The sequence below is a fragment of the Sus scrofa genome, chromosome 4 (genome assembly GCF_000003025.6).
Source record: "Sus scrofa isolate TJ Tabasco breed Duroc chromosome 4, Sscrofa11.1, whole genome shotgun sequence".
Taxonomy (NCBI): domain Eukaryota; kingdom Metazoa; phylum Chordata; class Mammalia; order Artiodactyla; family Suidae; genus Sus; species Sus scrofa.
Window position 1 is genome coordinate 76,606,594 of NC_010446.5, and position 25,121 is coordinate 76,631,714.

At 43.2% G+C, this 25,121-nt stretch overlaps 1 protein-coding gene across 1 annotated transcript in view; it reads right to left on the bottom strand.

The window, feature by feature from the left end:
• LOC100627466 overlaps positions 1–25,121 on the bottom strand; it is a 272,180-nt gene that overhangs the window by 24,713 nt on the left and 222,346 nt on the right. The window contains 1 exon segment of the mRNA XM_021089367.1: positions 22,005–22,079. The gene's annotated coding sequence lies outside the window, so the exon portion shown is untranslated.

Consider the following 25,121-nt stretch of genomic DNA (forward strand, 5'->3'; position numbering starts at 1 on the left):
ACCCCAACAACCCAATTGAAAAATGGGCAAAAGACCTGAATAGATATTTCTCCAAAGAAGACATACAGATGGCCAACAAGCAGATGAAAAACATGCTCAACATCACTAATTACTAGAGAAATGCAAATCAAAACTACTATGAGGTATCACCTCACACTGGTCAGAATGGCCATCATTATTAAGTCCACAAATAAATGCCGGAGGTGGGGTAGAGAAAAGGGAATCTTGCTGCACTGTTGGTGGGAATGTAATTGGTACAACCACTATGGAAAACAGTATGGAGGTACCTCAGATAACTATACATAGAACTTCCATATGACCCAGCAATCCCACTCTTGGGCATATATCCAGACAAAACTTTCATTCAAAAAGATACCTGCACCAGTATATTCATTGTAGCACTATTCACAACAGCCAAAACATGGAAAAACCTATATGTCCACTGACAGATGAATGGATTAAGAAAATGTGGTACATGTTCACAATGGAATACTAATCAGCCATAAAAAATTTAAAAATAATGCCATTTGCAGCAACATGGATGGAACTAGAGACTCTCATACTAAGTGACGTAAGTCAGAAAGAGAAAGACAAATACCACATGACATCACTTATATCAGGAATCTAATACACGGCAAAAAAGAACCTTTCCATAGAAAAGAAACTTGTGGACTCGGAGAACAGACTTGTGGTTGCCAAGGGAGGACGGAGTAGATGGACTGGGAGCTTGGGGTTAATAGATGCAAACTATGGCATTTGGAGTGGATAAGCAATGACATCCTGCTGTATAGAACAGGGAACTAATCTAGTCTCCTGTGATGGAACATGATGGAGGATAATGTGAGAAAAAGTGTGTGTATATGTGTGTGTGTGTGTGTGTGTGTATGACTAGGTCACTTTGCTGAAATTGACAGAACACTGTAAATCAACTATAATGGAAAAAAATAAATATCATAATAAAAGAAAAAAGAAAAAATGCAATTCAAATAAAAAATGAAATGAAAGTGGGACAAACATAAAAAAAAAACTAATTGAAGGAGTTCTGGCTGTGGCACAGTGGGTTAAAGAATCTGGTGTTGCCACAGCTATGTCGTAGGTCATGGCTGCAGCTCAGATTCAATCTCTGGACTGGAAACTTCCATTTGTGGCCATAAAAAAAATGGGGAGATAAATGGAGTTAGGTGGTATGAAGTCTTGAATCAAAAGATTGTGGAGGTTTTTTGGTTTTACTTTGGGACTGGCAATGAGAATTAAAGATTTTTGAACAGGGGATAAGGTAATTAAAACAGCGCTTTAAGGACAGTATTTTCCCCCACATTTTTTTCTTGAAAAACTTTGGGCAAAACTATACAATAAATGCTGAGAGTGATATTCATAATAGAGCAAAGTAAAATGAAAGAGAAAGTGATAAGCCAGAGTCCTAAGGAAGCTGGTGAACACGGAGCACCGTCAGCTCGGACGCTGGAAGCCGGTCGACCGCGCAGAGAACAGCAGGATCAGAGGACCACTGAGTAACCAGGGAGGGGACAGGGCGGCGATCAGGGTCGAGGCGGGAGCCACAGAGAGGGGCTGAATTCAACAGGCTCCCTGAGAAAGGAACCGCTGAGCTTAATGATCAAGCATGCAACAGAGAGGTAGAGGCCGTGGTTTCCGGCCTCCAGCCCGGGAGCCGTTCTGACCCTCTCCGTGCTGGCAGTGGGCAGTGGTGTCTGGTCAGTATTCTCAGTGGGACTGGCTCATTCTTTTTTGCCCACCTTTTGCTCAGCAATTAAAGCCGTCGTGGTTGGGCACCCCCAAATCCCCACCCGATGCCCGTCCACACTTCACTTGCTGTGGATGAGCAGGGTGGAGAGAAGGCTGTGAGGCGTCCCCGATGCTGAGGACCCAACGGGTCAAAATGGAGCCCACATCCACAACTAGCTGGGCTCTCACGTGGAAAGCGGTCCTTGCACAGCCGCACCCAAGGGCCTGGACTGTCCTGTGCCCCAGCCGGCTGAAACGGAGTTTTCCTGAGAAAACTGGACCCAGCAAGGGTCGAGGGAGCAGGCTGAGCCCTCAGGCTGTGGGTCAGGGCAGAAGCCCAGGGAGTGGCTGGTGGAGTTTTCCTCGTGAGGCTCAGGGAAAGCCTGAGTTATCCAGGTTTCCACCTTTTTCTCTCTTAGGTTCTGTTCCGAGAGTTCTCTCTCAAATTCCCTTTGTTTAATCCGGTGTGGAATTGTTATAACATCACAATTTTAGTAAAGAAACCAACATTTAAACAAATGTTCTCACAAGTGACATAGTAATCTGCAGTGTTAAGCTTCCGGTCTTTTTGTGACACACAGCATGTTGAAACTATAAGAGATGACAAGACAAGATTTCCTCGCAATGCTTAGCACTAGACCGTTTCACTGAAACGCTCAAGGGAGTGATGCTCGACGACGTGCAATACTGAGGAAATGACACCTGCTCCCCCCGCCCCCAGCACACACACACAATACCGAGGAAATGACAGCAGTCCCCCCACGCACACACTCCTGGGAGGCAGCCGGGGCCCAGCACTACTTTCTCCCAGGTGAAGACGGACCAGACGCGGCCCGGCTGGCAGACCACCGCTGTCTCGCAGCCCAGCACTGTGACGGTCCCTGGCCTCACAGTGCAGCAGCACCTTCTGCAGTTTTCCAAGCAACAACGTGTCTACTGGAAACATACGACCTGGTGCCCCCGATGGCGTGAGTCAGCACGAGACCAACGCAGCAGTAAGGACAGACCATGGGTCGACTGGGAGCAGCATGGGGCTGCAGGAGGCCCTCTCACTACAGTCAGGGATGAGAAGGAAAGGAAAGCAAGCAAATTACTTTGTTATCTATTAAAAGTGTATCTTGGCTCTGTTTTTTGCTCTCCTGGAGTTTTATGTCCGTCTTAGAGTAGCATCCAGTGTAACAAAAAAACGAACCCTGGAGTTCCCGTCGTGGCGCAGTGGTTAACGAATCCGACTAGGAACCATAAGGTTGCGGGTTCGGTCCCTGCCCTTGCTCAGTGGGTTAACAATCCGGCATTGCTGTGAGCTGTGGTGTAGGTTGCAGACACGGCTCAGATCCCACGTTGCTGTGGCTCTGGCGTAGGCCAGTGGCGACAGCTCCGATTCGACCCCTAGCCTGGGAACCTCCATATGCCACGGGAGCGGCCCAAAGAAATAGCTAAAAAAGCCAAAAAAAAAAAAAAAAACCCTAATACAAAGGCTGCCAGCTTCTCTCTTGCTTGGATCCTGACCTCAGGAGGCAGTTTATTAGGGGCTCGGGTCGGGCCGCGGGCCGATGCCACAGTTACTTCCCTGAATTCTGACTTTCCTGGAGGCGCAGAGGAGCTCCTCTCTTCCCCTCTCTCCCTCCTCCTCCTTCCTCCCTCCCTCCCTTCCTCTCCCTCCTTCCCTCCTGTCTCTCTCCAGTAAACCCTGTCCTCTACCTTCTTCTGTAAATAACAGGAAGCACATTCTTGGGTTTGTTGGGAAAGCCCATCCTGGGACCTTCATTCCCCAATAGTCACCTTATCATGTCAAAAACTCCCTGAGGTTTCCAGAGACGCAAGACCTAATGCATGTGCTGTCCTGGGGTTGACATAAGAAGAGCTCCTCATGTCTCACCTCTTCACAGAGATGCTGCTAGACAGCCACCCTAAGACTGCCTGAGGAAGGGTCACGGACATAATCAAGTCCCAGACATTCCCCAAAATGGCAGCTGACTTTGAACTTCTGCTCCCCACCTTGAGGTAAAGGTGCAGGCCCAGTACAGCCTGCACTTCCTATAGAGGAAGGGCTGCCTTGACAGCTGCCTGCATTGTTACCAGCTTCAATTTCCATTTCAGATTTGAAGATAGATGCCACCTGGTGTGTCAACTCTTGGTTCCACACCATCGATAGAAATCTTCTCTTGCTTAGGCCAAACCCTGAACCCTTGCTAGTCCTGTGATATTTCCGTCACCAGATTATGACTCTGCATGTTCTCGGTGTCCCTACACAGTCTCAGTGTCACTCTCCTGCGTCCCCAGTGTGCCTTCACATGGGACATTTCCTGACACAGGTCACCTGTGGTGGCAGAAATGACAGGTGGCCCAGCCCTGTCCTCTAGGGCTGCTCCCGGTTTATCTGCTGCCCCGGCACAAGCGCAGGTGCTGCCGGCCTTCTTTTTCCTGCTCCTCTGCCAGAGGCTCCCCTTGGGGACAGTTCTAAGGGATGTCCCCAGGGTTGCCCTGAGGTCTCTGGCTAGGATTCCTAGCGAGGAGTCTTACAGCACAGCCGGGTCTGCGCTGACTTTTCTCCCTTCCTGCTTTGCTCTCCCAGCTCCTTCACTTCAAAGGTACACGCTGGGGTCCCCTCCCAGACAAACCGCCTGTGCTCAGAATTTGTTCTGCCACGAAGCAAATCTGAACGACGATGCCACAAGGTCAGGCAGGACTGTCAGAGTCGGCTTCCTGGCTGCTTCTTGTTTCTTAAAGTATCTTTGGTTTTCAAGACAGAACTAAACTAGGTCTATCGTGTGTTGCTGCCTTCTGATTCAACTGCTGGACACTTTGTAGAGAAACCCAAGCAGCAGTAAGGATGTCCGCTGTGGCTGGGATGGACTTATCCTGGTAATAAACTAAAAGATTTTTGCCACAGTTTCTCCACTGCAGAACTCTTGAAATTATCTGGCATTTCCATTACATTCTATCCATTGAGGAAAACAACACAGAAATCTAAATCGAACTAGGAGGGGAGTTCGCGTCGTAGCTCAGTGGTTAACGAATCCGACTAGGAACCACGAGGCTGTGGGTTCAATCCCTGGCCTTGTCAGTGGGTTAAGGATCCAGTGTTGCCATGAACTGTGGTGTAGGTCACAGACATGGCTCGAATCCCACGTTGCTGTGGCTGTGGTGTAGGCCGGTGGCTACAGCTCCGATTAGACCCCTAGCCTGGGAACCTCCATATGCCGTGGGTGTGGCTCTAGAAAAAGACAAAAAAATTAAAAATTAAAAAAAAATAAGTAAATCGAACTAGGAGAAAAAAAAACACTTTTATATCTCTGATTCTAAACTTTAAAACATGCCATGAAACCTGCATTTTTTTTTACTCTTTTTATACACTGATTGCAATTGTACTTCCTGTCCAGCTTTAATCTCAATCTATAATATGCCCTTCCTACCCTCTGGAAAATGGTAGTCACAGTGATGAACTCAAGAAGACCCACCATGAAGATGATTCTCAAAACCTTAGTCTGCAACTTCACAGGATGCCATGTGGCAGACCCACCGGCAGGCGGCCAGGAGATATGGGGCCTTCACCAAGGGCCCCCATGTTGGGGGAAGCCTCTGAGAATGAAGGACCTCCATATGGAGGAGCGGGGAGCCTTTCAGAATGAAGGAACACTAGGAGGATCCTTCACGGGAAAATATCACTGATCATTTGCTATGATATCAATAACATCATCGTGGCATCTAAACTCAGTTCTGCTCAAAATTAAAATGCATTTAATTTAAAATGCAAAAGTTAAGCACAATTTGGAGTTCCAGTCGTGACTCACTGGAAATGAATCTGACCACTAACCATGAGGACGCAGGTTTAATCCCTGGCCTCGCGCAGTGGATTAAGGATCTGGTGCTGCTGTGAGCTGTGGTGTAGTCTGGCAGCTGATTCAGCCCCTAGCCTTGGAACCTCCATATGCCTTGGGTGTCACCCTAAAAAAATAAAAATAAAAATAAAAAGTTTGGTATAATTTTGTTTTCTCCCTTCACTGTGATGAAAGCGTCTGTGTAATCTGCAGTAAGAAATACAAGGCTTAGGTGAGCTTTAAGATCTCCGATGTTTCAAAATACTTCATGAACTACAACCACAAAAACATCTGAGAAATGGTACTCTCAAACTGGTTTGGGAGTCTTCTTTCTTAGAAATATACCCTTGCCTTACATAATTCCTATTTTTAATCTCAGCACCCCCAACAGTCCTTTTTCCCCCTATACACAAAATAACATTAAAAATTAACTGGACTAATCATCTATGTCACTGCAACCCCTCAAACATCTACTACACAGAAAGACTCGCATGTGTATAAAGGACAAAGGGACTATGAAAGGGTTTAAAGACGTGTGAGAAGAACAGAGCCCCTCCATCCAAGATGTCTTGAAGAAAGGCCGTCGTGTGGTTCTGTGAAAGGCCCTCTAATGGCCCTTCTGTGACTTGACCTTTTAGCATAAGCCTTTGTACTTCACAGTCCTGATAGGACATGTTCGCAGACACTTCTCCTGATAGCATCTCACTTTTTCTTTTTCTTACACAATCACTAATTTTTAATGTCTTTTTCTTTGTTCTATTATTCATTGCTACGATAGTGTGTCCCATTTTTCTCTCAAGAAAACTTCTAAAACAAAGCACATTAGGAAGTCAGGTCAGGAAGACGTGTGCTAAAGACGTTCTACAATAAAACGTGAGTGGCATCAAGCACGCCCCAACTTTGAATCACACGGCCACCTTGGAGAGGCCCCTGAGAACACGGGAAAGTATCTGTGCAGACACACCTGCCCCTCTGAAATTTGACTGGCTGGTTGGATTTGTGTAGTGGTTTCAGGCCAGAGTCCCCCCTCCCCCCGTGGAGACACAGGGACACTTCAGACTGTTTCTGCTCGCTTCAGTCGCCCAGTGTGCACGTGGACAAGGCACCTCACCACTGGCCCCAGTGTGCACGTGGACAAGGCACCTCACCACTGGCAAAGCAAAGGGGGAGAAGCAAGGAAACCCATTACCTGTGAATCTGTGGTCAGACCCAGATCCACAGGCCAGGCTACAACAGGAATCGCTATGTGAGAATTCTTCGCTGTCTCTATCTATGGAGAGGTTTTTTTTTTTTCTTTTTGGGGCTATACCTGCAGCATATGGAGGTTCCCAGGCCAGGTACTGAATTGGAGCTGCAGCTGCCAGTCTACACCACAGTCCCAGCAATGCCAGATCCAAGCTGGGTCTGCCACCCACACTGCAGCTCATAGCAACACTGGATCCTTAACCCACTGAGTGAGGCCAGGATAGAACCTGCATCCTCACTGATACTAGTGGGGTCTTAACCCACTGAGCCACAACGGGAACTCCATCTGGAAGTATTTTTGATATTTCAATCATTAATTTTTTTATGGTGGCACCCACAGCATGTGGAGGTTCCCAGGCCAAGGACTGAACCCGAGCCACAGCAGTGATAATGCCAAATCCTTAACCACTAGGCTACCAGGGAACTCCTCAATTATTAATTTTAATTATAAACGGGAATTTTTATACCATGAACCAATACTCTGACAAAGCAGATAGCTTTCTCAGAAAGGCAAATCAAAAAATATATATTTTTTAAAAAAAACTGTTCTTCTATGTTTGACATTTCATGTTTAGTATTTTATCGGGAAAGGTGATGGTGTTATTGTGCTTGATGCTTAAAGTTTAAAATGATGTAAGGTTTGATGAGGAAATACATCAAGAGGGAAGCAGCGACATGCCCGGGCAAAGCCAGGCGGGGCACAGACATGACTCTCTCATAGCCTCAGGGCCACGACCGTAGCCAGGCCACAGGGATCTCTCTGAGATTACATTTAAGCCCAGGTCCACCAGGGCTTGTGCTGTGATGCTGAAAAAGCAGCTCTCAATGGGTCAAACAACTCTGAGAAGCAGAATAAAACGTCCTGTAACTAAGCAGTTCAGAAGTGAAGGTAAGAACCGTGAGACAACTGAGGTGCAGTGCAGGCTCCTGACGACTCAGGACACACATGGGAAGATGGCTTGTCCTCCTTCGACCACATGCAGCTCACGGAGCACATCCTCATCCCCCTGCATGCGAGACAAGCGCTCATTTGCCACAAGACCAAGGGTCTTCTTGCTCTTCATGTGCTGCATGGCCACCAGGGAGTAGAGACCAAGGACCAAGCCGTGTGGTTTCCAATTTCCCACAGAGCCCAGAGCTCAGGACACCTGCCCCACTGGGCCAGGATGCACTGCCCACTCGGGGGTTCCCAGCACCTGCAATGGCTGCTGCTTATCAGGCAGGTGCTATTCACCAGGTACTGGCTAAGTGATTTGTTTTAATTCTATCTTTTAGCCATCACCAATGAGACTATCACTTTACAGATAAGAAAGAGGCTTGGAGGTTTGAAATGGACTCTGAAAGCTCTGGTTTCACTTACGGTGGTTGCTAATGAAGCAATTGACAGGAAGGACCCGAGGAGATTCTGTGTTCATGGTCATCACCAAAGCTGGTGTCAGCAGGGGTGTTAAATGTCTTAAGGCTCCATGTGTGTTTACAGTACCTGGAGGTGGCGCAGCAGGCCTGTGCCACGCAGCCAGAGCGCGGGCGCTGCTCAGCGCGCGGAGCCCCTTCGCTTCCCCTCAGGGACCCTCAACAGACCCTCCACAGCTCTCCTCCGTTGGAACGGCTTCACGAGAAGACGCCCTTCCCTTCGTGTCCCAGGGGAGGATGTCCTGAAGGAAGTTCACAGTCACGAGATCCTTCACACACACTGCGGTCTCTGCCCCCAGCTCTCTCTCGTCTGACTCATTCCCATGCCGAGCTGCCCGTCCCTACCTGCACAGCTCAGAGGCACCCCGTCCTTTGCCTCCGTTCTCAGTGTCGGTCTTTAATGCCACCAAGTCTCCGATTGAGTGAGGAGCAGTCCCAGGGTGGGAGTGAGGGCCGCCTCTGTGGCAGGGGCGCACCTGATCGGGGGGCAGGGCGAGCTCACCACCCTCCTCTCTGGCTCACACTCCACCTCCTTCTTTCCTGCCTGTTAGGATTAAGACTAAGTGCAATTAATAACCAACAGTAATTACCACCATCTATATTTATGTCCTACTTTGTTTTATGAAACATTCTTCATATGTATTTTTTTTTTCTTTTTACCAGGGCAGGGACTGAATCTGAGCCACAGCTGCAACCTACACCACAGCTTCACCAAGACCAGATCCTTTAACCGGCTGGGCCAGGCTGGGGATCAAACCTATGCAGCATCCCAAGCCGCTGCAGTTGGATTCTCAACCAATTGCACCACAGGACTCCTCTGGTACATGTATTATTTACTCCTAAATTTAATCTTATCTTTTCTTGGAGGAAAATGATATACAGTCAAAGTCAACAAATGCTTTCTTGAGGTTAGTTGTCTGCTGGACTTTGGCTGTAGCATAAAGAAGGTATTAGGATGAGAAAAGTTGAGGAAAATGTTTTGAGAAATCCTGCACTGAAGTATCATAAAATTTTGTTGTATAAAACAAAAAAAAAATTCTATTCTTACTATGTATTGAATTTATCCAATGTCTCTTTAAAAACAAGTAATAAAGGCGAATAGTCACCGATACACTGGGGGGCACTTCAAGAGTTTAGGGTGTCATACACGACCGGGTGCTCAGCATGACAGAGAAGGTATTAACACAGGCACTGGTGCTTACATTTTGGAGTTGGAGACATAGAAACAGAATAAGGACATGCTAAGCATTCTTGCAAATCAGATGCCAAGCCAAAGCCTGCCTCCAAGTCCCATCATTTCTGGTGCTGTTCCTCGTGACAACAGCCAGTTTGTTACAAGAACTGTACGAGGAAGATCAAGGGTGGTAATTGCAATTGACTGAGGGACTGTTAAATGCATGAATTTATCTTCCGTTCAAATAAGCTGGCACAACTTTTGGAACGTTTCTATAAACTGCTGGAGTCTTTTGAGATTAAACATTTGACGAGATTTCATGAGAAGAGGAACCTGGTACTTCCTGCTGTTCACTGAACTAGAAAATCCTTAAAAACGAACTATTTTTCTTCCATTTCAGAACCTGCTCTTTCTCTTCTTTCTCTTCCATGGTACTTTCTAGAACCCTGAAGTGAAAAAGTAACTGAATATGAAAAGGAACAGGAAATGTTTGCAAGATGCTTTAACACTTTGAAAAAATAAATAGGCAGTTTCTTACCTAGTTTAGCTCATCTCAAGACTGCCTGGATCGCGTATCAAGCAGTAGTAATTTGAAAATAGTAACAAATGCACCAAAGCCTATGTCTCACATCAATTCAAAGGCTCAGAAGAATCAGACATTACTAGAGAGTTCCTATTCCACATGGGTTAATTTCTCTAAATCACATGTAGTACAGGCCCCAGAAGGAGCCACACCCTTGGAGGAGGAGGAGCTTACTAAGGCCATGTGACTGGGTCAAGCCCCTGAGACTCTCCAGGCTTTGCTTCTGCATCTGCCCCCCTACACTCAGCCATACGAGATTATCCCCCATTGCCTACCACTAAGCAAGACTCCATGATTTACCTTCATTTTGTACACATTGCTCATATATTAATTTGCACACCTTGCACATATATTATAAATATTTGTTAAATAAACAAAGTATTCTATTCATTCATTCATTTTACAAATGTTATCCAACATCAACTATGCAGTGGTTACTATTTAGGAGCTGGGGTCAGAACACTGAATAACACAGAGTTCTTGTTCTGTTGTTGCTAAGTTTCTAGTGGATAGAGCGTAAACAAATACATGAATAATACATGATCAACGAGGTGTTATAAAGAAAATAAACCAGGCTGATGTGGTTGGGAACAACTGGGAGCTTACTTTAGATTGTGGCAAAGGCCACCGGGACACAGGAGAAGACCAGTGTGGCTTTCACACGGTGAACAAGGGTAGAGTGGTTTGAAAAGAGGTCAGAGAAGTGAGCAGAGGACAGATTAAACAAGGGGAAGACAGGTCTGACTGATACTTTTAAAAGATCACTCTAGCTGCTCTTTGGAGACTGGATGCTAAGGGGGAAAGAAGCTGGAAGGCCATGTTGGGAAACTTATAGCAAAGAGGCAGCTCAGACAAGCGATAAAGTCGATGGAGAAAGACAAACTCAGGATGTTCCAGTGACAGAGTTAAAAAGGGCCAGATTTCTGGAGGGCCAGATTCTGGAGGCCAAGGAGATAAAGCAAGTCAGAAGCACCTGCAGCGTCCTGGCTTGGATGGTTGGGTGTGTGGTGACACTACTACTACGCAGGAGAGTAAGAGAGTAAGACCGAGGGCGAGGGCAGGTCGGGTGAGAAAATCAGGAGTTCTGATAAAGCGTGACTTAACTTTGAAACTTGATATTCACATCTTATAAGATAGGGTAAGCACTACTGAGCACTATATAACAGGAAAAACTTAGAATGTGATTAAATGACTTAGAAAGTAAACATCTGTTAAGTCTCTTTACTCTAAATCTCGTTTCTTAGCTCAACTTGAAATAGTCAAAGTAAATTCCAGAGAAGAAAAAATAGAAACTCTAAAGTCCAAAAACAATTATCAGATTTACATGACAGTGTTTTCTAAAATAGATTTCTATTTTCTTTCTTTTTTTTTCAGTTTTTTTTTTTTTTTAATTGAGGTACAGGGGTCTCCTTTTCTCCAAATCCTCGCCAATACTTCCTATTTCTTTACTTTTTTAAATAACAGCCATTCTAAAAGGCACGAGGTGCTATCTCACTGTGGTTTTGATCTGCATTTTCCTGATGATTAGTGATGTTGAGCATCTTCTCACGTGCCTGTTGGCCATCTGTGTACCTTCTGTGGGGAAATATCTATTTAGATCCTCTGCTTCTGCCTATTTTTTTAAATCAGATTATTTTGGTTGTTGTGTTTTTTTGTTTGTTTGTTTGTTTTTTTGCTATGGAGTTTTATAAGCTACTTATATTTTAGACATTAACCCCTTATCAGATATATGGCCTGTAAATATTTTCTCCTGTTCAGTAGTTTGTCTTTTCATTTTGCCAATGGTTTCCTTTATGGTGTAGATATTTTTTTAGTTTGATATAGCCCCACTTGTTTATTTTTGCTTTTATTTTGTGTTTGGAGTCAGATTCAAAAATTCATCACCAAGACAGCTTACCACCGATGTTCTCTTCTAGGAGTTTTATGGTTACAGGTCCTTCATGCAAGTGTATAATCCATTTTGAGTTAAATTTTGTGTATAGCCTAAGACAGTGATGTAGTTCCATTCTTTTGCATGAAGCTGCCCACTTTTCTCAGCACCATTAAAAAGTCTGTCCTCTCTTCATCACATATTTTTGGCTCCTTTGTCATAAATTAATTGGCCATATATGTGTGGGCTTATTTCTGGTTTCTCTGTTCTGTTATATTGTTTTACACATGTCTGTTTCTAATACTAATATCATACTATTTTGATCACTACAGCTTCATACCATAGTTTGAAATCAGGGAGGACGACTCTCTAGCTTTGTTCTTCTTTCTCAAGATTTCTTTAGCTATTCTGGATCTTTTGAAGCTCCATGCAAATTTTAGGATTGTTTGTTCTGTTTCTGTGAAAACGAATAATGTGAAAAATGTCATTGGAATTTTGACACAAATTGCATTGAATCTGTAGATTTCTTTAAATAGTATGATCATTTTAACAATATTAATTCCTCCAATCCATAAGCATGGACTATCTTTCCATTTATTTATGTTTTCTTAAAATTCCTTCATCAATGACATAGTTTTCAGTGTACAGGTCTTTCACATCTTCAGTTAAATTTACTCCTAGGTATTTATTCTTTTTGATGCAACTGTAAATGGGGATTGTATTTTTTTTTTTTTTTTTTTTAGGGCCACATCTGAGGCATATGGGAGTTCCCAGTCTAGAGGTCCAGCAGCTGCAGCTGCTGGCCTACACCACAGCCACAGCAACTCAGGACCCAAGCCAACTCTGCAACCTATACCACAGCTCACAGCAATGCTGGATCCTTAACCCACTAAGTGAGGCCAGAGATCAAACCCAAATTCTCAGGGACAGGGATACTAGTCGGGTTCATTAACCACTGAGCCACAATGGGAACTCCCGGGATTGCATTCTTAATTTCTCTTTGTAGCATATTATTAGAAAAGAGAATAACCAATTTGTGTATATTGATTTTGTACCCTGCCACTTTACTGAATTCCTTTATTCTAGTAGTTGTTTGTGTGTGCATGTGTGTGTATAGTCTTTAGGGTTTTCTATATATAAAATGATGTCATCCTCAAATAGTAATAGTTTTATTTCTTTCTCTCCAATCTCATGTCTTTTTTTTCTTGCCTAATAGCTATGACAAGGACTTCCAATACTATGTGAATACAAGTGAAGAGGGTGGGCTCCCCTATTCCTGATCTTAGAGGAAAAGCATCTGGCTTTGTACTGCTGAGTATGTTAGCTAAGGGTTTGGCATACGTGGCTTTATCATGTTGTGGTTATGTTCCTTCTATACTCACTTTGTTGAGAGTTTTTTATCATAAATGGATGTGCATTTTATCACATGATTCTTCTGCATCTATTAGGATGATATGATTTTCCTTCATTTCATTAATCTGGTATGTCACACTGATTGGTTTTCAGATGTTAAAACAGTCTCACAACCCTAGAATAAATTCCACCCAATTATGGTGTATGATCCCTTCAATGTATTATTGAATTAGGCTTGCTAATATTTTGTTGAGGATTTTTCCATCTATGTTCATCAGTGATATTGGCCTGTAATTTTCTTGTTTTGTGATGTTCTCTCTGGTTTTGTTTTCAGGATAATGCTGGCCCTGTAAAGTGACCTTGGCAGCATTTTCCTCTTCTTTGATTTCTTGGAAGAGTTTGAGAAGGATAAGAATTTCTCTGAATGTTTAGTAGAATTCACCAATGAAGGTGTTTGTTCTTGGACTTTTGTTTTTTGGGAGGTTTTTGATTACAGATTCAATTTCCTCATGAGTATTCAGTTGATTTAGATTTTTCTATTTCTTCTTGATTCAGTCTTGGAATATTGTATGGTTCTAAAAATTTATTCATTTCTTCTAGTTTTTCTAATTTGTTGACATATAATTGTTCACAGTAGTCTCTTATGATCATTTATATTTCTATGATATCAGTTTTAACTTTTCTTTCATTTATGATTATATTTATTTAAGTACTCTTTTTCCCTTGGTGAGTCTAGCTAAAGGTTTCTCAATTTTATCTTTCCAAAGAACCAGCTCTTAGATTTATTGGTCTTTTCTAATGTTTTCTTAGTCTCTTATATCATTTATTTCTGTTATCTTTATTATTTCCTTCCTTCTACAAACTTTGGGCTCTGATGTTCTTTTTCTAGTTCTTTTAGGCCTAAGGTTAGATTATTTACATAAGATTTTTCTTGTTTCTCGAAGCAGTACTGCATTGTTATGAACTTCCTTCTCAGAACCACTTTTGCTGCATTCCACAGATTTTAGTGTGTCATATTTTCATTTTCATTTGTCTCTAGGTATTTTTTTACGTCTCCTTTGATTTCTTTATCAATTCAATGGTTGTTCAGTAGCATGTTGCTTAATCTCCACATAGTTGTGATTTTGTTCAGTTTTATTCTGGTAACTGATTTCTTGTTTCATCCCAATGTGATTGGAAAAAATGCTTGATATGATTTCAATTACCTTCTTAAATTTACTGATACTTGTTTTGTCACATGTGTGGACTCACACGTGACCTATCCTAGAGAAGGTTTTATGTGCACCTGAGAAGAATGAGTATCCTCTTGTTTTTGGATGGAATGTTCTGCATATATCTATAAAGTCCATCTGGACCAAAGTGTCACTTAAGGCCTAAACAAAACTCTTACATTCCCTGAAAGCACTTCTGTAGCCTCTAGATGTGTGGCAGACCTCAGGCTGAAGCTCCAAGATATGTAAATAGGTCTCTTTCACTGGAGGCCAGGGGGGTGTTTCAGCTGGCTGTCTGTGCAGTGCCCTGGGAGTGGTGCCCGACCACTGTCTTTCCAATTGCTGCAATCCCTCAGAGCCCAGAAATGCAACCCCATTGGCCACCAGGGCCAGGTGATCAAAGGCTGTCCCCTTTGTGAACTGCATGTGCCTGCCAGCTTTACCAAGGCAGTTGAAGAGCACAGGGGGTAGGGCACCCTCCATGGCTTCAGCAGGCAGTATGAAAATGCCTTGTCTGCAGATGCCCATCAGCTTTAGCAAAGGATCAGAACAATGCCATAATTGCGTGTGTACACCAGCCCTAACCAGGGAGAGGAGGGAGTTGTAACTGCCATGTCTGCCTGCTTCAGCAAGGCAGATGGTGCTGTGACCCCTCGTTCCCACAGGCCTCAGCAGGAAATCAGGAGGTGCCCATGGACACACTCTGCCTGTGCCACAAACATTGTCCACGAGCACCTGCATCCCCAGAGGGTTCCAGCTGTTCCCTGCCCCTTTAGTAGATGTTTTAAGTTTAGCAAAAGAATCCCCTTCACATACAGTCCAGGTGCTCTTCAAATGCTGCTTTTGTGCTGGTCTTGAGGCAAATGGCATCACATGCAATCCCCTGAAAAGGAGAACCAGCCCCATTTGTTTTCTAAGCCAGAGGTCATGTGGCCTCATCTCTGTGGTGCAGGTCTCAGGCTGAAGCGCCTGAAGTGGGCTCACACCCTCACTCTTCTGGGAGAAGCTCCAGACTTGGGAGGCTCTTCCCTAGTGTGGGAACTGCCGCAGTGGGGCAGGGCTCTTGGCTGGCTGCACCCCTGACTCTGCTGCCCATCTCGCTGCCGTCCTTTTGTTATAGAGAACAATTTGGCTGGCTTTCAGTTCTTTTTCAGAGGGTGCTGATCCTCTGAAAGGTAGCTGTAGATGTGATGTAGGTGCATTCAGGATCTTCCTACTCTGCCGCCTTGGACCATCCTCCTTCTCTCTTCAAAATTCAAGATTAATCACTATATAACAGTGTTTCAGTCTTAGCCATTTTATTTGGGGTCCAAGTTATCTGTTACCTGGAACCAATTTGGTGACTGGGATTAACAAATTATATCAGCATTTTTGAAGCTAGCTAGCACAATTGATTAATGTGTATTACTTGTCTGAAATAGCAAGTCAGACCTCTACCTAAAGTATGATCAAAGGGAAAAAAATCTTTAAAACTTTGAATGAGGAAGTTTCCATTGTGGCTCAGCGGTAACGAGCCCATGAGGATGTGGGTTCGATCCCCGGCCTCACTCAGTATTCTGGCATTGCTGTGAGCTGTGGTGTACATCACAGACATAGCTCAGATCCCACATTGCTGTGGCTGTGTTGAAAGCTGGCAGTTGTAGCTCCATTCAACCCCTAGCCTGGGTTGACACATGCCACAAGTGCAGCCCTAAAAAGAAAAAACACAAAACTCTGAATGACATAAAAATCTACCACTTGATTCTAAACTGCCAAAGCATCATAAAATGGAGAAGCTATTCCCTCTTAAAAATCTAAATGTTAGGCAAGAAAGCATGTTTTCACCCATGTTTAACTTGGCATACCAGGAATAATTTCAACAAACATGTGTCAGAAGCACTGGCTCCCCCCAAAAAGTAATGTCCTGTAGTACTCTCATTACTTTACTCATCACAAGAAATGATTGGCTATCAACAGTCATCACTATCAATGAGCGAAAAACCCTCATGGCATACATCTAATAATGGCAGACTTTATGGATTTTCTTGGTCCACAGAAGGTAGTCTTTGATCATTACACAACCAAGCATTCTCTTTTTGAGAAGAGTATTTCCTTTTGGCTTTTGGATTGAGGTATCACCTAGTACACTTCTACACTAAGAAACCCAAGGCCTTGACTTCTGCTTTAGCTCGGACACAAAGCTACCAAATGTGAGTGCTATAAAAAAGTCAGTGTGGCTGAGAAAAAAATGCAAGGATATCAAGCTTCAAAGCTGAATCTTCTGTTTGGATAGATGTGGAAAAAGAACAAGAGTGAGTTTCCAATCGAAGTTGAGTTTTCATTGAAACATACATTCGTCTTCCCTTTAAAACAAATAAAATGCTTAAGGTACATCAGTGTCCTTATTATATGACATCTTCACCATTTGTTTTAAGTTCCTGAATGAATAGGAACAATTTTAGAAGTGGCTTCAATAGAAATGAAAGCTTATTTGCTGAGCTCCCCCTGCTGATTTACAGCAGCAAAAAAATTAGTCTTTTTACAAGAAGATATTACCATAAAAATTCACTCTTGCTTTCCTAGAAACCCAAAATTCCTGGATTACTTTAAGAAATTTCAACCAAGTTGTTAAATACATGTCCTAAAAATAGCTAACCTTGGAGTTTCCGTCGTGGCACAGTGGTTAACGAATCCGACTAGGAACCATGAGGTTTCGGGTTCGGTCCCTGCCCTTGCTCAGTGGGTTAACGATCCGGCGTTGCCGTGAGCTGTGGTGCAGGTCACAGATGCGGCTCAGATCCTGCGTTGCTGTGGCTCTGGCGTAGGCTGCCGGCCACAGCTCCGATTAGACCCCTAGCCGGGGAACCTCCATATGCCGCAGGAGCGGCCAAAGAAATAGCAAAAAGACAAAAAAATAAAAATAAAAATAAAAATAAATTAAAAAAAAATAAAAATAGCTAACCAGAATGGCCATAAAGTACCACTTAAAATGCCTGAATTAACACATCAGGGTTCAACACTGAGGTTTTTAACACCTCAGTCAGGTCACCTAACCTTTCTGCTTAGAACCTGAGACAATGCAAGAAATCAATTTAGTTCCATCAATAAATCTTTTGGAAGACAGATGTAGCAAGACAGGCATTGTCACTGAGATATGGTGTTTAAAATTAAAACTCTAAGGAGAACTAAACCGCAATCTGGTTTATAGTTGGGTTAACTATGGAATGAACTCATCAAAGACAAGAGCTACATCTTAGCCATGCAGAAGGCTCAGCCCCTGGAAGAGCCCTTTCACGCATGGGGGCTCCAGCAGAACATGGTGAAATACTCTCAGGATGAGCACAATGACATGTGCCATCACGCGCCACCAAAGTACAAAACCGAGAGATCTGTTGCTCTCTTCCTCCCACCCGACACACTGAAATACAACAGGAAAGTTATCTTGGTCCTGTTTTGTCCTAAAATATAGAGCTAATTTAAGTAAGACTATGGTAGTCCTAGTCAAAAAAAAAAAAAAAAGAGCGGAGTGAGGGAGTTCTGTAAGAAAAGGGAAATATTAAGACTACGTAGAAAATATAAAGATCACTGCATTATTCCACTGGGCAAAGCAGAGAGATGACTAAAACTTGTTATTGCCTAAACTCCCAGTGCAGTTAGGAAACACTGAGCAACGCGATGACGGCTGGCGTGTAGGGAGCGGACAGAAGAGGTGGCCACAGCCAGAATCCTTCCTACACGCTCGAGCAAGAATGCGGGTCATGGGCTGCAAGGTCTGTAAGTCAATGTCTTTAACCGCTGACTCTTCCCCAGCAGGGCCAGCAGCCTGGGTCTGACAAGCTCTAGGCCGTTTAAATGCCACTCAAACACAAGGAAGCTACTTTGGGTACACACTGTCCCTCTCACTGGGGAACGAGCCATTTTACACCCGGAGTTAGACAACATTTCATGACAAGCCGTGTGCAGCACCAAGGACTGAAACAGGCTCTCTCCAGAGGCCTTCGCTGCCACATCTCCCTGCTCTGCCCTGCTCTTGCCTCTCCACCCTTCAAGGTCCTCCTGGTTCCGAGTCCTCCCAGCTCCCCGACGCCACACTTCTCTTTCTTAGTGCAAACCCACCACGACCAGGGCCTGAACATGCAGGTTGGCCCTTAAGGGCCACTTCCCGCATGTCTGCTGCTGCTTCTGCTTTCTCCCCCAGACCGAAAGCAGAAACCAGGGCTGATCCTTTTTTTGTTAATTATTCAACTTTACTACCTCTTTATCCTATCAAAATTTCATCCATTTTTAAATTTAAAATGTATTCAACATATATGAAAACAAAGATAATTTGGGGGAAAATACTTGCAAAATAATCCTAATAATTCCAGAATGGAAATTTAATAGATATCACCAAATATACCTTTGGAGTTTTTGTCTCTTGGGGCAGAACCAATAAAAAAGGTGATAATATGAAATATAAATTTTCGTGGGACAATAACAAATGAGGATATAATTCTCTAGGAATAAAAAGTGGAGACAATATCCTTTTTTTGTAAATGGGGTCATTTTTATTAAAGTAGGGTGTATATTTATGTGACTTTTTGTCATACGAAATATCTAAAATAATGAGTATTTTTATGATATCTTTTGTATCTATTTCCTTTGTTTTAAGAGAATATAAGAAACCACAGTTGACTCAGATGTGCATCACTGCAATGGCTCAGGCCAGACTCACGGTGAGCCTCACATTCTCCCATAGATACACCATCATAGCCTAGTGACTCCCCGAGCTGTTTCCAGGCTAAAACTGCTTCCTGGGGATCATTCTGATCACCCCCACCCCCCAGCACCCTCCGCAGGCACAGAGAGCTCCAAAGAGTGGACTGGACATTAGCTAGTCGTTTTCCAAATCATATAAATTACAAATCCCCTATACACGGTTAACTGAGATTGGATTCATACAAACACGTCTTGTTTCCCAGTGTGGAACTGTTATATGGATGAGTCAAGGACAGCCTCGTATACGGGCCTGTGGGTTGATTATTTCTTACTGCAGACTGAAACCCATTAGCTCAAAAGCCTACTGGCAGCAAACCCAAATTTTATAACTTTAAAAAGAGCCCAAATGATATTTCCCACAATAAAAAAGAATAGCCCAAACAGCAAATCTGCAGCCATTTAGAACCTGCCCTCTTCTCCCACAACAACCTCACCTGACAGCTGTTACTGTGAGAAAGTACAAGGCCCAAGTCCCTGCCTGCTGGCCTCTGGACTCTGACTCAGAGACTCCCCACTGTGCTGCTCAGAGCCATCACCTAGACATGTGAAGCCCTCCCCCGATCTGCCTCACCCCTGGGAGCCCCTCTGCTGCCCTCCTCCATCTGCGCAGACACCCCTGCCTTGGCCTCTGGACAGACTCCTGCTATGAGGCACCCCTGCGTGGCAACCTGTGCTGCTGCTGCCGCCTCATGCTTTTCCTCAATTGGACCCCAAATACCCCAAACCCCTAGAATAATGCACGAAACTCAATATTCATTTCAAGGGATGTTAATAGATTTTACCAGCAAAATATGGTCCAGTGGAAACAGATTTCTTTACCTCGGGGCATCACAGAGCCTTAACCATATTAACATGCATTGCAGATCAACAAGAGAGGAATGAAAAGCTCTGGGTTTCATCACGGAACTATTCACCCGGAGCACCTGGGCAAGCAGAGGCCTGGCCAGGTCTGAGTGGCCCTCCCCTCCGTGCCTGCTCAGGGATGCTCTCCCCTGCGCTGGAGGTTCAGCACATGGTCAGGCTGCCGGAGCCCTGAACACTCATCTCACGCAAGGGCCCCAGAGAAAACACAAGCCATGCTCATGACAAATGGATAGGTCTTTTCTACAATGTTCTCCCTTGTCTTTCCCAGTAACTCACAAGTACAGAATTTAACTTTGCTGAATTTTGCAGGTACTACGGGTTTTGCCTCTTCTTCTTAAAAGGTCATTTTTCATCTCTGCTTTGTAACCTCTGAATGCTTCTGAATAGAAAAACTTTAGAGCCTCCCTAAGGTTTCCTCCCCTTCTCTCCAGCATTTGGCACAATTCAGGGCATATAGGAGGTGCTCAGAAAAGACTTGTTGCCTAACCGATTGGAACACATTTATCTGCTCCTATGCTATAAGAACTCCAGGTTTCACTATATTGGTTATGTGCTAAGAAATGCTGCAGTAAACATTTCAGCAAATTTCACATAGCCTTACTTACTTTCATTGTACAATCAAAGATAAAACAATAAAAATCACAGATTAATAACTATTTTAAATAGAAAAATTAATTTCCTAGATTCTATCAGTGGTTTTCAAAGTTTTAAACCTCAATTTTTTAAAATAACATATCACCACATTCCTGTAAAGGAATCAGTGACAGACACAGCATTCAAAGCTACAAAGCAGAGATGTTCTTTGATACAAACCAGTTTCTGACTCTACAATAATTACCACTTCCATACAGAAATTTCACGGTTTCAAGTATTTAATGGCTCTCTAATTTAGAAAACAAAGTTAAGGCCTATGATAATGCCTCGGACCTCAGTCCCAGAGCCCAACACACAATAAGACTATTTTTTTTTTTTTTGTCTTTTTGTCTTTTTCTAGGGCCGCACTCATGGCAGATGGAGGTTCCCAGGCTAGGGAATCAGAGCTGTGGCTGCCGGTCTATGTCACAGCCACAGTAACAGGGCTTCGGGCGGTGTCTGCGACCTATACCACAGCTCACGGCAACGCCGGATCCTTAACCCACTGAGCGAAGCCAGGGATCGAACCCTCAACCTCATGGTTCCTAGTAGGATTCGTTAACCACTGAGACACAACATGAACTCCAATAAGACTATTTTTAAGTGGCCTCGGTTCAAATTATTTTAAATATTACAAATTATTTAACTTTACTGAGCCTCAGTTTTCTTATCTATAAAATAGGAATTTCAGTGGTACATAAATCAAAGAGTAGCTGCTAGGTGACAGAAATAAGATACTATTTGTAAGCCGCTGGCACAGGGTAAGCCCTCAGCAAACACTATTACTGGTATTGTTATTATTGTTACTACTGAAGGCAGGATTCCAAAGTGTACACACAGCATGATTCAGTTTCATTAAAAGGGTAAGATATGTATAAATATATACATGTAATACATTACAAGTAAACAAAATATATGTAATACTTATATACTTACATAAAGTAAATAATATATACTTATATAAAGATACACATTTATATATTTAGGTGTGCATGTGTGTGTGTGTGCGTGTGTGTGTAGGGAGAGAGTCATAGAAAAAAGATGTGAAGACAATTAACTGCCCCAGTGGTCATCTAATGATCAATGGACAACAACGTCTTTTTATTCTCATGCTTCACTGCATTCTTCAGATCTTCCATGAATGCAGATTGCCTCTGTAAATACAACTATAAAAACACTATTTTTAAAAGACTCTCGAGGATGAACCATATTTGTTTGAAGTGTAATATCTACAAAAATTTTGTTCATGTTATGCACAACAATTAGGAAAATATGTTATCTTTCTCATTGCTTTAAGAATCCTGCTTGTTTCTTTTCATAACAGAATAGCTATGAAGTACAAAATCAAAAATGTTACCCTCTGTAAGCTCTACTCGGTCCCAGCATGTCCTATCCTGATCTTACACATCTTTCCAACGCTTCTTATTTCAACCTGAATGAAATGCAAAGAAAAAAATTAGAAAAATTTTGAAAATTAAGGACATTATAAAATTCTTTCTTTTTTACTAAAAGCATCTTTTGTTCCTAGTAGTTGAATGGCTCTCGGGGACCCTTTCAGAGTCTAGAGATTAAGCCCTCTCCAGAAGCAATCAGTGGACAGCACAGACACAGAATATGAGACAGAAATATCATGAGACTTGACAAAAAATATGCAGAAGGAGTCAGATGAAAGAATAGGATAAAGAGATACATATGCTCAGTTCTCTGACTACCACACATTTCCCACTGGAAGCCAACATCTTCTGAGCTCAGTTCCAATGACAGAAAGATAGGCTCTTATTTTAAGAAGAAAAAAAAGCAGTTTTCATCAAAGATAAATATAGCTGCCTCTACAAGCTTAAGGAAAAATATCAGTGAGTCTAGAACTTTCTTCTACTCTGAAAATCCTCTTGGTTAGACCCAAAGGCAAAGAAATAATGTTTAAAGTTCAAGGAAGAGAAACAAACTTGTTCACCGAGCAGGTGCACCAGCCTAGTGTCTGACGTGGTCTAGGAGTATGTGTTAGCCAGGGGGCACCGTGGAGAGCTGGCTTTGGGCTTGGTTGGTACCTGGGTGTTGAGATCTGGTAAAATATGTTGTTTTACATCTCTAGTCCTCAATTTCTTCATCCGTTGAATGGACATAATACCTACCGCAGGCAATTTTCAGTTCAACTAAGTTACTATTTACTTAACACAGTAATGTAGTAACTGTGCAAAAAGACCAGAGATGCACAAAAACAAAAGTGATGGCACAGTTCCTAGCTCAGAGAGGCACCTAGTCCAGTGAGGAAGACAGATCTACCAGAAGGCACTTTCAGAGTACAAAGATGCGTCTAGGACAATGAACTGCAGAATTCAAAAGGGCAACACTCCACTTTATTATCTAGTAATTGAGATAACCGACATCATTCATCTACCTCCACAGCTGGAGCTATGCACAGGGAAGCCCTTGGATCTTATAGGGCTCACATCACTGCCTCCATAAGAACTGAAAGAGCGGGGACAGTCAAGGGACCCAGAAACCATAGGAACTCCTCTTTCATACCACTTCCCACACTTAGAAATTCTCTTTTTAAGAGCCCATCACCATGACCCATAGACAGCAGGGCTAGACCAGCCCTGGGACTGTTAAAAACAACCAGGTCAGGAAGGAAATGCTGGCATTGGCTGGGGGTGGGGTGGGTGGAAGAGGGCTTTAAGCCCCCAAGCCAACTTCCTCTTTCTCATGCCCAGAGCTGGGCTCAGTAGCAGAACTCAGGAGCTAGCTCTTCCTCCCACAGGATGTAGAACATTTTCTCGGTCTGGGCCTGGCTTTTCTCTGAAAGGCAAGCCACATTCCACACTACAGACATCTCATTGTCCCAAGAAGGGATAACTGGACAGTCAGGTCACCAAGCAGATGTGACTTCATGCCTGTCTGCCTGTCACTTCTGGAGAAAGGATGTGCCATGTAGTGACTTCAGCTGCGTGCCAGCCAGGGGCCAAGTGCTGGCCCTGCATGGTCTCTTCCATTCTGCCCAGCAACCCTGTGAAGAGTAAGGCTCCCTCGGGAGTCTAGTAAAGAATAAAGAAACTTAGAGGTGAAGCAATTTGTCTGAAGATACATCGCTGGATATTCAGCTAGTAAGTTCCAAAAGTAAAATTCAAACTCAAGCCTGTTTGATCAGAAGTCCCATACATGAGTTGCCATTGTGCCTCAGGAGGTTAAGAACCCAACTAGTATCCATGAGTACATGGGTTTGGTCCCTGGCCTCACTCAGTGGGTTAAGGATCTGGCATTACCACAAGCCGCAGCATAGGTCACAGATGTAGTTCAGATCTGGCATTGCTGTGGCTATGGTGTAGGTGGGCAGCTGCAGCTCCAATTTGTCCCCTAACCTGGGAATGTCCATATGCCATGGGTGTGGCTATAAAATAAGAAAAAAGAAGTCCCATACTGTCCTCAAAAACAACTATACATTCACTCAAGGATTAGAATGAAGGAAAGGAGAATGTGAGTCTAACTCAGGAGTGGCAAATGAAGCCAGTGAAAAAGAGCAAGGGAGTAATACCCACAGAGAAAGGGCAAATAGGAATGAGCTGGCTAGCCCTAAGTTGGGTGCTCAAACTGTCAAGAGGCCCCAGTTCCACGGCCCCTTACACCCTAGACCAGTCCTTCTCAAATATTAACATATACTAATAATGAAATGTCAGAAAGAGAAAGGTTAAACAATTCCATTTAAAATAGTACCAAAAAAATAAAATACCCAGGACTAAACTTAACCAAGAAGGTGAAAGACTTACATTCTGAAAACTATAAGACAATTGATGAAATTGAAAGAGGATTCAAAGAAATGGAAAGATATCTCATGCCCTTGGATTGGAAGAATTAAGTATTATTAAAATGGCCATACTATCCAAAGCAATCTACAGATTTAATGTGATTCCTATCAGAATACCCAGACAATTTTCACAGAACCAGAACAAATAATCTTAAAATTGATCCATATTGATTTTAGGCCAGCAGCTGCAAGACCCCAAGTGGCCAAAGCAACCCTAAGAAAAAAGAGCAAAGCTGGAGATATAACATTCCCAGACTTCAGACTATACTACAAAGCTATAGTAATCAAAACAGTGTGGTACTGGCACAAAACAGACACATAGATGAATGGAACAGAATAGCTCAGAAATAAACCTGCACACCTATAGTTAATCTATGACAAAAGAGGCAAGAATACACAGTGCAGAAAAGACAGTCCCTTCAATAAGAGGTGCTGGGAAAACAACAGCTGCATATAAAACAATGAGATTAGAACATTCCCTCACACCATACACAAAATTAAACAAATGGTTTAAAGCCTAAATATAAGACATGACACCATAAAACTCATAGAGAGAACACAGGCAGAACATTCTTTAACATAAATCAAAGCAGTATTTTCTTGGATTAGTCTCCTAAGGCCAAAGGAACAAAAGCCAAAATAAACAAATGGAACTCAATTAAATTTAAAAGC